Genomic DNA, 14,713 nt, shown 5'->3' with positions numbered 1-14,713 from the left:
AATGGTGTGAACCCGGGAGGCGGAGTTTGCAGTGAGCCAAGATTGCGCCACTGCACTCCAGCCTGGGTGACAGAGTGAGACTCCATCTCAAAAATACATAAATAAATAAAATACCTACCTTTGGCCAGGTGTGGTGTCTCATGCCTGTAATCCCAAGATTTTGGGAAGGGGGTGGCCAACGTGGGAGGATTGCTTGAACCCAGGAATTTGAGACCCGCCTGGGCAACAGAGTGAGACCCCATCTCTACAAAAAAACATTTTTTTAAATTAGCCAGGCGTGGCATACCTGTAGTCCCATCTACTCGGGAAGCTGAGGTGGGAGGATCGCTTGAGCCCGGGAAGTTGAGGCTGCAGGGAGCTGTGATCTCACCACTACACTCCGGAGTTTGAACTTTATTTGAGAAATGAAGAGGGGGAAAGATTATTAACTTTTTAAGGTACTTACTGTGTGTTGGCTCTATTAGGCATTTGCACTGAAGGTTAGATCTAACATAGCCTTCCCACCAAGCTTTGTAATTACAACTGCTGTTATTCTACTTTTATCTTACTCCAGGTAAACTGGCCTGGCCATAGACTTCTTTTTTAGCTGCCTTTCATCGTAGTCAATAGGCCACATTTTCTTACTTGAACAAGCCTGCATTCTCTACCCACTCCATATCTTCAATTATATTCTTCTCTCTCTCCATCATCTCCCAACCCCACCACCAGGGTAGGTGAAGTGCTACACATCTTTTAAGGTCCATTGCTGGTATTCTGGTACATATTTAATAACCAGCTCTCTGGGCAGGTAAAACTCTGATTTGTAGTGTTCGTCCATTTTTCTTTTGGTTTGCCACAGCTAATTTCGAGCTACCAGTCTGATATCAACCGGATGACAAAATTTCTGAAAAATTAGCTATCATTTCTCAAAGACTAGTATGAACTGGCTCTAGCACATCACTGAGCCTCAAACATCATTGGTCTTGACATCTCCAATCTATAGTATACTTTCCCTGCTTTGAACTTTCTTAGTAACTTACATTCTCTTGCGAAAAGTATTCTGCATTATATTATGGTTATAATGAACCCTGATTATCATCCCATCTTAGATTATTAACTTTTCAAGTGCATGACCCATCTTACTCATCTATGTATTCACAGTGATGCCTAGAACAATAATGGTGTTCAATAAATATTTGCTGTATTAGACAGATGATGAAGATTATCACCAGGGCTTGACTCAGTTGTGGTGAGGATACAATGACATCATGTATGTAAAGCTCTTTCCAGAGGGCTTGGCCCTGCAGGTGTTTAATTAGTAACAGCTAATTTTACCATTGGCTGTGGCTTCTGGAATTCAGAGAGTGCAAGTAACATCAATTCTTAACAACTCCTCTCTCCCCAACAGACACACACATTATAGTCACTTGGGGAACATTTACAAACCCCAATGCCCAGGCCAATATATTTTTAAATTTCCCCAAGTGATTCTGTTGTGCCCCCAAGCTTCTGAGAACCAGCATCCTACATGCTGCTAATCTTCTCTCTGGATAATGAATCCAAAATATCAAAAAGGAAATGACCTCTAAATAGAATCAGCTACCCCTTTAAAAATCCTCCTGTTCACTAAACAATTCCAGTCAACAGGAGGAAAGCTCACTCAAAGGATTGCCTTATTTGGTGAGGTTTGGGTGGGGTTACCTGGGAGGAAAGACTGAGAATGAGTAATGCAGTGTTCAGCAGGGGCAGGAGAGAAATACCTCTTTGTCAGCAAACTCCCGTAAGTGAAGTTCTTCAGGCTGGCAGAATTTTAGAGACATCTCATTTCAATTAGATCTGGCCTTTGTGATGATTTACTGCAGACCAAACATAAGTAAGTTTCATCTCAATAAACATCTGTGGGTTTACCCAAATTATCTTGTTCCTCCAGATTTCTTTTTTTTTTTTTTTTTTTGTGAGATGGAGTTTTGCTGTGTTGCCAGGCTGGAGTGCAACAGCGCTATCTCGGCTCTCTGGAACCTCCGCCTCCCGGGTTCAAGCGATTCTCTTGCCTCAGCCTCCCACATAGCTGGGACTACAGGCGTGCACCACCATGCCCAGCTAATTTTTGTATTTTTAGTAGAGACGGTGTTTCACCATGTTGGCCAGGATGGTCTTGATCTCTTAACCTCGTGATCCGCCCGCCTCGGCCTCCCAAAGTGCTGGGATTACAGGCATGAACCACCACGCCCGGCCTTGTTCCTCCAGAATTTTATCAAAACAACTAGCTACCAAGGCTCAAAATAATTCCTTTTCTCATACAATATTTGTGGTAATAAGAATGGACTTCAAGTCCAGACAATAAAGCATTTCTAGCTTTGAGAAGCAGGTACTACTTTCCCCTGAGTGTTGGTGAAACTGAAGCATTGCGAGACCTGATTGGCCCAAAGTGACACAGGGTGAGCCCAAATATGAAGCAAGAGATTCCTGTTCTCATCACTTGACACATTTCATCTTTTATGGATATTTAGTGATTGTGGTTTCATCATGTATCTCTTATGTTAAAGATATTCACCAAAAAAAAAAAAAAATCCTTCTGAATTTGCTCTGAAAAGTAATTAAAGCAATTCTGCTTCAATAGTGTAGTAGATTACTCTTTGTTTTTATGAGAGTGATAGCCTGGTAGTTCACTTTAAAGGAGAGAGAGAAGATGTGTGTGCTACAGTCAAATTTTAGAGGTCTATGCTAATTTTCTTTGATGCCTCTCACTATAAGTGACTATTTAAGAAATCATTTGCTTTCTTTTTTTTTTGTCTTGAGACAAGGTCTCGCTCCAGGTCACTCAGGCTGGAGTACAATGCCGCGATCTCAACTCACTGCAACCTCTGCCTCCTGGGTTCAAGTGATTCTCCTGCCTCAGCCTCTCAAGTAGCTTGGATTACGGGCTCCTGTCACCACGCCCGCCTAATTTTTGTATTTTTAGTTGAGACGGGGTTTTGCCACATTGGCCAGGCTGGTCTCAAACTCCTGACCTCAAGTGATCCACTCACCTCGGCCTCCCAAAGTGCTGGGATTACAGGCATGAGCCACTGTACCTGGCCACAAAATGAACTTCTTAAAGAAACTATTAGCAGAACCTCATACTTTAGATCAAGGCTCCATAATATCACAAACCCTTCAAATTTGGTTCCTATATAAATCACATCCTTAAAACCATGACTTACCTTTCTAATACTTTTTCTCTGTTCTAACATTATACATTAATAGAGGACATATATGTGTCATACCAACTTCCAATATATCACATTCTTTCCTAAAGATCACCAACGAGGACCACTGAATACCACTATGGGTAGAGCCCAGAATCAGGACTCAGAAAGGCTACTGTCTGTTATCCTCAAATATTACAGTGATTTTGAGTCACCAGATGAAGTTACAAGTCTGGCTATAGAATCAGTCTGACCAGAAGATCTAGCAGATTGTACTTGTTACTGCAAATTTAAAAGAAGACAGTAGCAGCAGAATGGGAAAGTTCCATCTTCATGCTCTTTGCACAAGGACTCTGTAATATCCTTTCAGCCAGACTGTGTGAACACGGGGGGAGCATCTCAGACTCCCCTTGTCTTGAGACAATGAGAAAGGTTATACAAGTTTTCTGAGTTCTCTGAAATCTGGGTTCTGTCCAGAATCACAGTCACCTAAAATCTGACTTCCTGTCACTACTGCAGCAAATAAGGGTTGGGCACCCAATATCCACAGGTGAGAAAGAGACCAGGCTTATCAATTAACCTTGCGCATAACAAATAGCATTGGCTTACATAAGACAGAAGTTTCTTCATTTCTTTCTCTGTCCTGTGGAAGATCCACTGTAGGGCTGTTATGGCTATTGCAGGGGTTTGGCCACCCACGCTCCACCTTCCTCAGCACATGGTTCCCACCTCACAGTTCAAGATGGCTGCTCAAAACCCACCTAAGAGGAAGAACAAAGGGAAACGGGAAGAAGTAAAGAGATTAAGAGCACATACCAGCCATCTTTCTGTCAAGTTTCCCAGGCACTGTCTTCCACTTATACTATGTTGGACATCACTGAGTCCAGTCAACCACGTGTAGCTGCAAGGGAGCTTGGGAAATATGGTATTTACAGTGCATAGTCATCGGCCGAGGTAAAAACTGGCAGTTCTGCTACAAGCAAGGAGAACAGATATTAAGGTCAGAATCCAGGGGTCTCTGCCACAACCTGACTAATGTCAGTGCTAATGTTCAAGGTTGAGAGGCTGCCATAGTTAAGTGTAAAACTTAGAATTCAGGAAGCTTGGACTATATTCTTATTTCTACCCAAGTATCCAAGTGACCTCAGTAATCTCACCAGTAACACAGATATGTCATTGCTAAAAATTGAATGTGATGCATGATGTTATAAGAATAATCAGCAAATTAGTGAACTGCATTTTTGTGTGTTTCCATTCACAGGGCATAACTACTTGTTTAAAGCATCTGCTGAATTAATCACCTGATCTGAAGCACAAACTTATGAAATTCAAACACCCCCACAGGAGAAAATAGAATAGTTGAAACTTTGAGTTGAAAGGGACATTCAAGGATGTCTAATTCAACCCTCTCTCCCCATATAGAAATCTCTGCCAAGTAACCCTGACAGATGGTCTCCTGTCTTGTGCTTAAGCACTCCTACAGTGTGTTATTTTGCAGTTCCATTGATGGACAGCTCCAATTGTCAGATAGTTCGTCTGGATAGTGAACAAAAACTCCTTCCCCTGAACCCCCATCTCCTGAAATAACAGAGAACAAAGTCTTTCTTTTCATGATAGTCCTTCTACTAATGGAAGACAGTTTTTTTGTCTCTTAGTCTTCTCCTCAAGCTAAACATTCCTGATGGTTGCAACTGTTTCTTAAGTAACCAGGTGTGTCCAGAATTGGTGGGTTCTTGGTCTCACTGACTTCTAGAATGAAGCCACGGACCCTCGCGGTGACTGTTACAGCTCTTAAGGTGGCGCGTCTGGAGTTTGTTCCTTCTGATGTTCGGATGTGTTCGGAGTTTCTTCCTTCTGGTGGGTTCGTGGTCTTGCTGGCTCAGGAGTGAAGCTGCAGACCTTCGCGGTGAGTGTTACTGCTCATAAAAGCAGTGTGGACCCAAAGAGTGAGCAGTAGCAAGATTTATTGCAAAGAGCAAACAAAGCTTCCACAGTGAGGAAGGGGATCCGAGCCGGTTGCCACTGCTGGCTCGGGCAGCCTGCTTTTACTCTTATCTGGCCCCACCCACATTCTGCTGATTGGTAGAGCTGAGTGGTCTGTTTTGACAGGGTGCTGATTGGTGCGTTTACAATCCCTGAGCTAGACATATAGGTTCTCCACGTCCCCATTAGATCAGTTAGATACAGAGTATAGACACAAAGGTTCTCCAAGGCCCCACCAGGGCAGCTAGATACAGAGTGTCGATTGGTGCACTCACAAACCCTGAGCTAGACACAGGGTGCTGATTGGTGTGTTTGCAAACCTTGAGCTAGACATAAAGGTTCTCCACATATCCACCAGACTCAGGAGCCCAGCTGGTTTCACCCAGTGGATCCTGCACCGGGGTTGCAGGTGGAGCTGCCTGCCAGTCCCCTGCCGTGCACTCGCACTCCTCAGCCCTTGGGTGGTCGATGGGACTGGGCGCCGTGGAGCAGGGGGTGGCACTCGTCGGGGAGGCTCGGGCCGCACAGGAGCCCATGGAGGGGGTGGGAGGCTCAGGCATGGGGGACTGCAGGTCCCGAGCCCTGCCCCGTGGGAAGGCCGCTAAGCCCCGGTGAGAAATCCAGCACAGTGAAGGTGGGCTGGCACTGCTGGGGGACCCAGTACACCCTCCGCAGCCGCTGGCCCGCGTGCTAAGCCCCTCATTGCCCGGGGCCGGCAGGGCCGGCCGGCTGCTCTGAGTGAGGGGCCCCGCCAAGCCCACGCCCACCCGGAACTCCAGCTGGCCTTCAAGCACCGTGCGCAGCCCCGGTTCCCGCTCGCGCCTCTCCCTCCACACTCCCCGCAAGCTGAGGGAGCCGGCTCCCGCCTTGGCCAGCCCAGAAAGGGGCTCCCACAGTGCAGCGGTGGGCTGAAGGGCTCCTCAAGTGCCACCAAAGTGGGAGCCCAGGCAGAGGAGGCGCCGAGAGCGAGTGAGGGCTGTGAGGATTGCCAGCATGCTGTGACCTCTCATAGGTACCTATCTCTCTCACCATCAGGATATTTTTCTCCACATTAGTGTTTCTTGAACTTTGTTGACTATGACCTACAGAAATGATTTCATTTTATATATGATTGGTATACATAAACATACATATAACTGAAACAAGTTTCATAAAACAATATTTAGCCTCATTAGCTGCCATAAACTCATATATTTTCTAATTCAACTCTATCCTACTCTATTGTGTGCAATTTGTTTTTTTTTTTTTTTTGAGACAGAGTCTCGCTCTGTGCCCAGGCTGGAGTGCAGAAGCACAATCTCGGCTCACTGCAAGCTCCACCTCCTGGGTTCACGTCATTCTCCTGCCTCAGCCTCCCGAGTAGCTGGGACTACAGGCACCCACCACCATGCCCAGCTAATTTTTTTGTATTTTTAGTAGAGACGGGGTTTCACCGTGTTAGCCAGGATGGTCTCGATCTCCTGACCTCATGATCCGGCTGCCTCAGCCTCCCAAAGTGCTGGGATTACAGGCATGAGCCACCGTGGCCTGTACTATTTTTTTAATGCTGGTTGCTATCCTTTTTTAATGGGATTCATACTCTTCATGGGTAACAACTCATAGTTTGAAAATCACAGCTCCAGATGCACTCTGACCTGTAAATGTGCTTAGAAGGTACTGTTCTGATACTGCAGGCTGATCTGAGTGAGCAAAAGGGGCTTCTACTTCCTGATTCCAAAACTTGATGTCTTTTTTTTAAGGTAATCTATGTGCATTAAATTTTAAAGTCACACTATCACACTGTTGACTGAGCATTTGAGTCACTTATAACTATAATACTTTCTCTGGGCCAGGCACGGTGGCACATACCTGTAATCCCAGCACTTTGGGGGGCCAAGGCAGGAGGATTGTTTGAGCCTAGGAGTTTGAGACCAGCCTGGGCAACATAGTGAGGCCACGTCTCTACAAAAAGTAAACAAAATTAGCAGGGCATGGTGGCACGTGCCTGTAGTCCCAGCTACTCGAGAAGCTGAGGCAGAAGGATGGCTTCAGCCCAGGAAGTAAAAACTGCAGCAAGCTGTGATCGCGCCACTGCACTCCAGCCTGTGCAACAGAGACTGTCAAGAAAGAAAGAGGCCGGGTGCGGTGGCTCATGCCTGTAGTCCTAGCACTTTGGGAAGCCGAGGCAGGTGGATCACGAGGTCAGGAGTTTGAGAGCAGCCTGGCCAATATGGAGAAACCCCATCTCTACTAAAAATACAAAAATTAGCTGGGAGTGGTCGTGCACGCCTGTAGTCCCAGCTACTCAGGAGGCTGAGGCAGAAGAATCGCTTGAACCCGGGAGGCAGAGGTTGCAGTGAGCCAAGATCATGCCACTGCACTCCAGCCTGGGCGACAGAGTGAGACTCTGTCTCAAAAAAAAAAAAAAAGAAAGAAAGAAATAGAGAAAGAGAGAGAGAGAAAGTGAGAGAAAGGAAGAAGAAAGTGAGAAGAAAGAAAGAGAAAGAAAGAAAAGAAAAAAAAGAAAGAGAAAGAAAGAAAGACAAAGAAAGAAAGAAAGGCAACCTTAAGAGTTGGTAATAGCTGGACAAAGTAAGAACCACATGCTGGAAGGCTCAGAGGTGAGAAAAACACAGGTAATGTGAATAGCAAAGAACAAGAACACTCCTAGAGAACTTCAAGAAGGGCACGGCTTTGAACACATTGAACAGAAGCTATTTACTTGCCACATGTACAGGATAAGGCCATGATGAGCAAGCCAAAGGAGCTGGCCTGTGTCTGTGTTCTGTGAAGGACTCACATCTGTCTACTGAGGAGCCTGCAGAGCTTAGCGGCAGCTTGAGGACTCTTAATGCCTTCGCTACCTGTGGATTCTCAGTTCCCATTGCATCAGTCAACGCTAAAAGTTGTTGGCCAAAGTGAAAGAGAAATAGAGAAGAAGAGACGGAGTTAGCAAGAAAGGGAATGGTTTTCTTTTGATCTTCACTCCAAATTCCAGATTCAGACCAACAGAGAGAGTATTTTTTTTCTTTTTCTTTGATTTTTCTCTATTTGTAAACTGGTAGTTACTTTAGTTTTTAAATTAGTAATTGGCATTGCATTCTTCATGGTCCAAAACTCAAAAGGTTCAAAAAAGATATGTGGTCAAGTTTCCTTCCTTCCCCACCACCTGCTGTACAATTTATCTCCAAGACAAGCAATGTAAGCAGGTCTTGTTTATATTTCCAGAGATCTATGTGAAACCAACCGAGTAGTTCCATACACAGTAGTAGTAGTAGTAATAATAGTAATAGTAGTTGTTGTTGTTTTGGATAAACATAGAAATTGACGCTTCTGGTCTTAAAGCTTAAAACTTACATTTCTTTTATCTGAGTTCCTGCCTCAGGAAAGAACCCCAGGCTTCTTAAAAAGTATCAAAGAACTGAAACTCACCAGATCATTTTATCCAGACAATGAGATGCTGGACCCCTCATTCATCATGATTGCTTCCTTACCCCTCCCAAATTCCTGTTTTCTCACACATAGCTACATTTCTTCCTGGCTATATAAATCCCTCATTTTAGTAGCTTAGGGAGGTGGATTTTTTTTTTTTTTTTTGAGACGGAGTCTTGCTCTGTCGCCCAGGCTGGAGTGCAGTGGTGTGATCTCGGCTCACTGCAAGCTCCGCCTCCCGGGTTCACGCCATTCTCCTGCCTCAGCCTCTCCGAGTAGCTGGGACTACAGGTGCCCACCACCACGCCCGGCTAATTTTTTTTGTATTTTTTTTTAGTAGAGACGGGGTTTCACCGTGGTCTCGATCTCCTTACCTCGTGATCCGCCTGCCTCGGCCTCCCAAAGTGCTGGGATTACAAGCGTGAGCCACCGCGCCCGGCCAGGGAGATGGATTTGAGACAGATCTCCGATCTCCTATCTCCTTGACTGCAGCGCCTGATTAAAGCATTCTTCCTTGGCAATGGTTGTCTCAGTGAATGGCTTTCTGTGCAGCGGGAAGCACAGAAACTTGTATTTGTTTTATCTGAGTTCCTTCCTCAGGAAAGGAACTTCAGGCCTCTCAAAGAAAATATCAAAGAACTAAAACTCACCAGATCAAGGCACCAGATGCCTCCTTGCCCCTCTCCTAGTTCTTGTTTTCTTACACATTGTTGCATTTCTTCTGTGCTATAAAACCCCGGGTTTTAATCAGTCAGGGAGATGGATTTGGGACTGAGCTCACATCTCCTGTGGCACCCGATTAAAGCCTTCTTCCTTGGCAATACTTGTCATCTCAGTGATTGGCTTTCTGTGCGGCAAGCAGGAGGGCCTAGACAATCCCTGCTGTTTCAGGAACCAAATCACAGCACAGTATGCACACAGATAATATAGTACTTGTTTTTTCCTGCTACCGAATTCTTAGAATTGACTAAATCAAAAAAGGAAAAAAAAAATTTAAGTGAAGAAAACGAAGCTAGTCTTAAGGAATAAGAAAACTAATGAACAGCAATGAGACAGCAAAAAAAAAAAAAATTTTTTTTAATACATGTATATATTTGGTTTTTTCCCTAGCCACACTGTTTATATATAATAACTCAACTTCTCAGGAAGAAAGAAGAGTTTGTAGGGAAAATATATATATAAAGGGAAATATTGTTGGCTCTTCTAGGTGTTTACTAAGATCCTCGAATTGTTTTTATAAAAAGCTTATAATCTTTTGCTGTCAGATATAAGAAACATGATAAAAGAACATTGTGAAGAGTTATGCTATGTGCTTAAAATATTATGCAAGCTTGAGGAGTCAAAAAACTACATGTGACTCTGCAACCTTCAGAAATATTAATCTACTGACAACAGGGCCATCTAATTTTCTCTTTTATGCTACTAGATTGATGAGGAAAATCAGAAAGAATGTTCAAGCTGAAATGAATAGAAAGAACATTATAAATGAGTAACAGGATAATTAAAGCATGAAGCAGCCTTCTACATCTCAAGATAATGGTAATGGTAAGTGTAGTTTTAGCTAATTAATTGGTTAATAACAAATTTGCATCAATGACTGTCTTACATTTAAATATGAAATACTTTTGCTTTGCTAGAAGCTGAGAATGGAATTATCATGAAGCATGTAAAACAAATAGCTTTGGGCCACCAAAAGTATAATTACAAGTCAGAAAACCCAATGTGAATTAGTCCTGCAGAAACAATCTTCCACTCTACACTATAGAATTCTTTGGGATTCATAGAGGGTAAATCTTTCCACTAAAACATTTCTTCTTCAAAATGCTTTACTGCATGAGAAAGTCAGTTTCATGGCATTTTGGATCCAACACGTACCCAACCAAAAACAATATTGCCCAGTTTGAGGGATCAGTTGCCTTATTCATCCAACCTGATCCCTGATAACTTTTGGCAGTTTCTAAATATCAAACCCACCCTCAAAAGAAGAGAACTTGTCAATCTGACAATGCGCAAAAGAAAGCGTCATAGACAGGCCTGGTGTGGTGGCTCATGCCTGTAATCCCAGCACTTTGGGAGGCCAAGGCAGGCGGATCATTTGAGGTCAGGAGTTTGAGACCAGCCTGGCCAACCCTATCTCTACTAAAAATACAAAAATTAGTCAGGTGTGGTGGCGTGCACTTGTAATTCTGGCTACTCGAGAGGCTGAGGCAGGAGAATCACTTCAACTCCAGAGGTGGAGGTTGCAGTGAGCCAAGATCACGCCACTGCACTCCAGCCTGGTTAACACAGCAAGACTCCCATCACACACACACACACACACAGACAGACACACACACACACACACACACACACAGAAAGAAAGTGCCATAGACTCAGAAAGTAATGTACCAAAAGAAGAATTCCAAAACATTAAAAGCAAAGTCAGCTACTTTAAAATAAATGCATGGTGGTATCCTATCACTGTCTCCCAAGTTACTTAGAAGAGGACATGCTCATTTAGACAGTTAAGTGCTAGGAGACTTGCTATAAATCAGCATCATTACTGTATAGTCAAACCTTACAAACTAATTTCCAGAGGAAATCCAGTCTTCCAGGCTTAGAGAATGATAACAAGAAGCAAATCCAATAACTGTCCTGCAACTTGAAATTGATTTTCAAATTAATTAATTCTGTAACTGAATCTTAATTTTATTTTTTAAAAATGCATAGAAACAAAAAAAAATGTACTAGAACATTTGTATGGATCAGATTACAGGGGATTTTTATCCTGTACTCCTCTAACGTTTATTTCCTGCATTTCCCACAGCAATTATGTAGTACTTTGGTAACCAAGAGCAAAGAAAAAAGTTTAAAACTGAAAACATAATTTTTCTATGTGGCTATGTATTTCTTTTTCCCAGTACGGTAGGATATCATCCTAAATATTTTTGAGCTGATCCAAGTTCCACTTTATTGTTCTCAATAGAAATCCTAGGTAGACCAGAAGACAAAATGAGAAATAGAAACTAAAATATAAATCACCTTTTTGAAACTGATAGGTTTCCCCCCCACCACTGCTGCAAAGCAACTTAAACACACCTTTTTTTCAATCTTTTTATGTTAAAGACACACAGGTATTTTCTTTTGTGTTTTCCCTAAGGGGGAAATGGTAGAATGGGCTCCTCTGTCCCCCCCAGTATCCTCCCCTGTCTCTTCCTTTCCCTCCTTAAGCAGTAATTTGGCCTCCCTCTATGATATACTGGGTATTTAGATCCCTAAATGGGCCCTTGCTTTTTGCCCTTGGAAATAATTTCTACATTTTTTTAACCAATCCTGCCAGCAGGTCAGGATAAATAGCCATGTTAGAAGTTGGCCCCAGGTTCTATCCTCCTCCTTTGACAGCCTCCCTTCTGGGGTCTTGGGGGACTCCCTTGGGAAGTCTTCTTGACTGCTGGGGGTGGGGCACCAACTTGGAGGACCTGGACGCCGGAAGAGAAGGAAAAGCACTCCATGGTCAGGTAAAAGGGCATCTGTGTCTACACCCAGATACATCCTGACCTTCTGAGGTCTGTTGTGTGTGCGAGAGCTTCCCTGGCTTCCTTCTTCAAATGCAGACACCCAGTTTGGTGGTGTGACCTTGAGAAGCGACTGATCCAGTTCTTGGAGAGCGAGTTGAACTGGATGATCCTCAAGCCCTCAGAGAAGCTGTGATTACAATTCCAGTTTACCCTGATATACTTCAGGGTATATGAGGACGTAGGGGAGAACTTTCTCCCAGGCCTCATTAGTAAAAAGAGTTGTGCTTTTCCAGGGCTGGTGTGGTTTTCTTCTGGGAGCTGGGAATCATGCAACAGTTGACACTTTCCTTCTTGCCACAAGGCTTAGCGAATTTGTGGTCTACCTCTAGCAAATATTTAGGGCTTTATGGCATGCATTTGCTATGCAAATCTCCCTGTGGTTCCCAACTGACTTTACCTTTGTTTTTCTTTTCACCATTTTTTTTTACTTGTTTTTATAGTACTTTTCTTCTATCTTGTTACATTGTATTCCGTTTTAAAGCTTCTTAAAGCCTCCTTGGAACAAGGTAGAATATAAATAATGTCAAATCACTTTTTAAAATACATGTTAGGAGTGTTCATTTTTCTGCTTATTTTGGTCATCTTATCACAGTTTCTCCCTAAATCCAAAAGCAAATCTTGGCTCTATCATTCTGATTATGCAAATACCTTAAACTACAACTATTTGATATAATTAAATTATAAATTTCTGAAGAGCAGAGATCAGGTCTGATAAGGCATAATGCAGTTGTGGTAGGCAGAAACAGCCCTGGGCTGGAAGTTTTATTTCCAGTTCTATTGAGGACTACGTGTTTGACCTTGGGCAGGGCCCTTCTCTCTGGGTCTCGGTTTCCTCGTTTATAAAGTGAAGGGTTTGGACCAAGTCATTTCTAAAATCCCTTCCAGCTCTGAAATTCATTGACTCTCTAACCTACTGTGGGCATTTAATAAATAACAAGCACACTTCCAGAGAACCTCAAGAATGACTTGCATAGGCCGGGCGCGGCGGCTCACGCCTGTAATCCCAACACTTTGGGAGGCTGAGGCAGGCAGATCACGATGTCAGGAGTTCAAGACCAGCCTGGCCAATATGGTGAAACCCCACCTCTACTAAAAATACAAAAATTAGCAGGGCTGGGTGGCGCATGCCTATAGTCCCAGCTACTTGGGAGGCTGAGGCAGAAGAATCGCTTGTACCCAGGAGGTGGAGGTTGCAGTGAGCTCAGATCACGCCACTGCACTCCAGCCTGGGCAACAGAGGGAGACTCCGTCTCAAAAAAAAAAAAAAAAATGACTTGCTCTTGGACACCTTTGTCAACAAATATTTACTTGACATTTCACCTGGAATGTGGCTGTGGTTAAGGGACAAATAAGAGACTGCTGTTTCGGGTCCTGCAGAGGCCCCCAGACCTAAAGAGGAGGCTTCCGCACTTGATTGTCCCCACTGACTGAGGGTTCAAGTCTTTATATGATCACTAGAAGCTGAAACTCTGCCAGCATGAAGAACCAAAGGCAAGGCTGGGTGCAGTGGCTCACGCCTGTAATCTTAGCACTTTGGTAGGCTGAGGCAGGTGGATCATCTGAGGTCAGGAGTTTGAGACCAGCCTGGCCAATATAGTGGAACCCCATCTCTACTAAAAATACAAAAATCAGCTGGGCGTGGTGGCAGGTACCTGTAATCCCTGTTACTCAGGAGGCTGAGGCCCGAGAATCACTTGAACCTGGGAGGCGGAGGTTGCAGTGAGCCGAGATCACGCCATTGCACTCCAGCCTGGGTGGAAAAAAAAAAAAAGAAAAGAAAATAAGAACCAAAGGCACAGGGGAGCGAAAGTGGCAATCATGAGAAAGGAAGTTCACCTGCTTTTACAGAAATAAAATGGTATAGGCCTTTAGAGTAAGGGGGATAGAGAATTAAAAAAAAAAATTAAGTCAATGTTTCATTTGAATACTTTCCAAGTCAAAATCAACCTATTTAAAATATGAATGATATTGTGTGTAACTTCATTTCAGCACAAAATTATTGTGCTTGGTATATTTTTCCCTTAAAATTCATCATTGTTGAATTTTATTATTGTGCTTGATATATTTTCCTTTTAAAACTTACTGTTATTGGCCAGGCCCCGTGGCTCATGCCTGTAATTGCAGCACTTTGGGAGGCCGAGGTAGGAGAATCATTTGAGCCCAGTAGTTCAAGACTAGCCTGGGCAAAATAGTGAGGCCCTGTCTCTAAAAAAACAATCATCATTATTAATTACAAACTGCTGATTAATTTTTGTTCTAAATTGTTTGCACTTTTAACACAAATGGAGTTCTAAGTTTCTGATAGATAGTGTCTTTTAGGCTTTACCAGTTTATGAGGAATGGAGCCAAGTCAAGAATAAACCATTGACTGGGCACAGTGGCCCAGGCCTGTAATCCCAGCACTTTGGGAAGCCGAGGCAAGAGGATTGCTTAAGCCCAAGATTTTGAGGCCAGCCTGAACAACATGATGAAACCTCATCTCTACAAAAATACCAAAAAAAATTAGCTGGATATGGTGGTGCATACCTGTGGTCCCAGCTACTCAGGAGACTAAGGCAGGAAGACAGCTTGAGCCCAGGAGGTCAAGGTTGCAGT

At 43.6% G+C, this 14,713-nt stretch overlaps 1 long non-coding RNA gene across 1 annotated transcript; it reads right to left on the bottom strand.

Annotated features, from left to right (window-relative positions):
* Nucleotides 1–317: 317 nt before the first annotated feature.
* LOC131384274 (uncharacterized) lies at nt 318–13,865 on the bottom strand. Its single transcript, XR_009214954.1, has 4 exons — nt 13,771–13,865; nt 3,777–3,928; nt 1,740–1,835; nt 318–391 (listed from the first exon to the last, which is right to left on the bottom strand). It is a non-coding gene; the product is annotated as an uncharacterized LOC131384274 (long non-coding RNA).
* Between the last annotated feature and the right edge of the window lie 848 nt (nt 13,866–14,713).

Source organism: Hylobates moloch, unplaced genomic scaffold (genome assembly GCF_009828535.3).
Source record: "Hylobates moloch isolate HMO894 unplaced genomic scaffold, HMol_V3 SCAFFOLD_9, whole genome shotgun sequence".
Taxonomy (NCBI): domain Eukaryota; kingdom Metazoa; phylum Chordata; class Mammalia; order Primates; family Hylobatidae; genus Hylobates; species Hylobates moloch.
The sequence above is the reverse complement of the archived record's forward strand: the minus strand, read 5'-3'. Positions and strand labels throughout refer to the sequence as shown.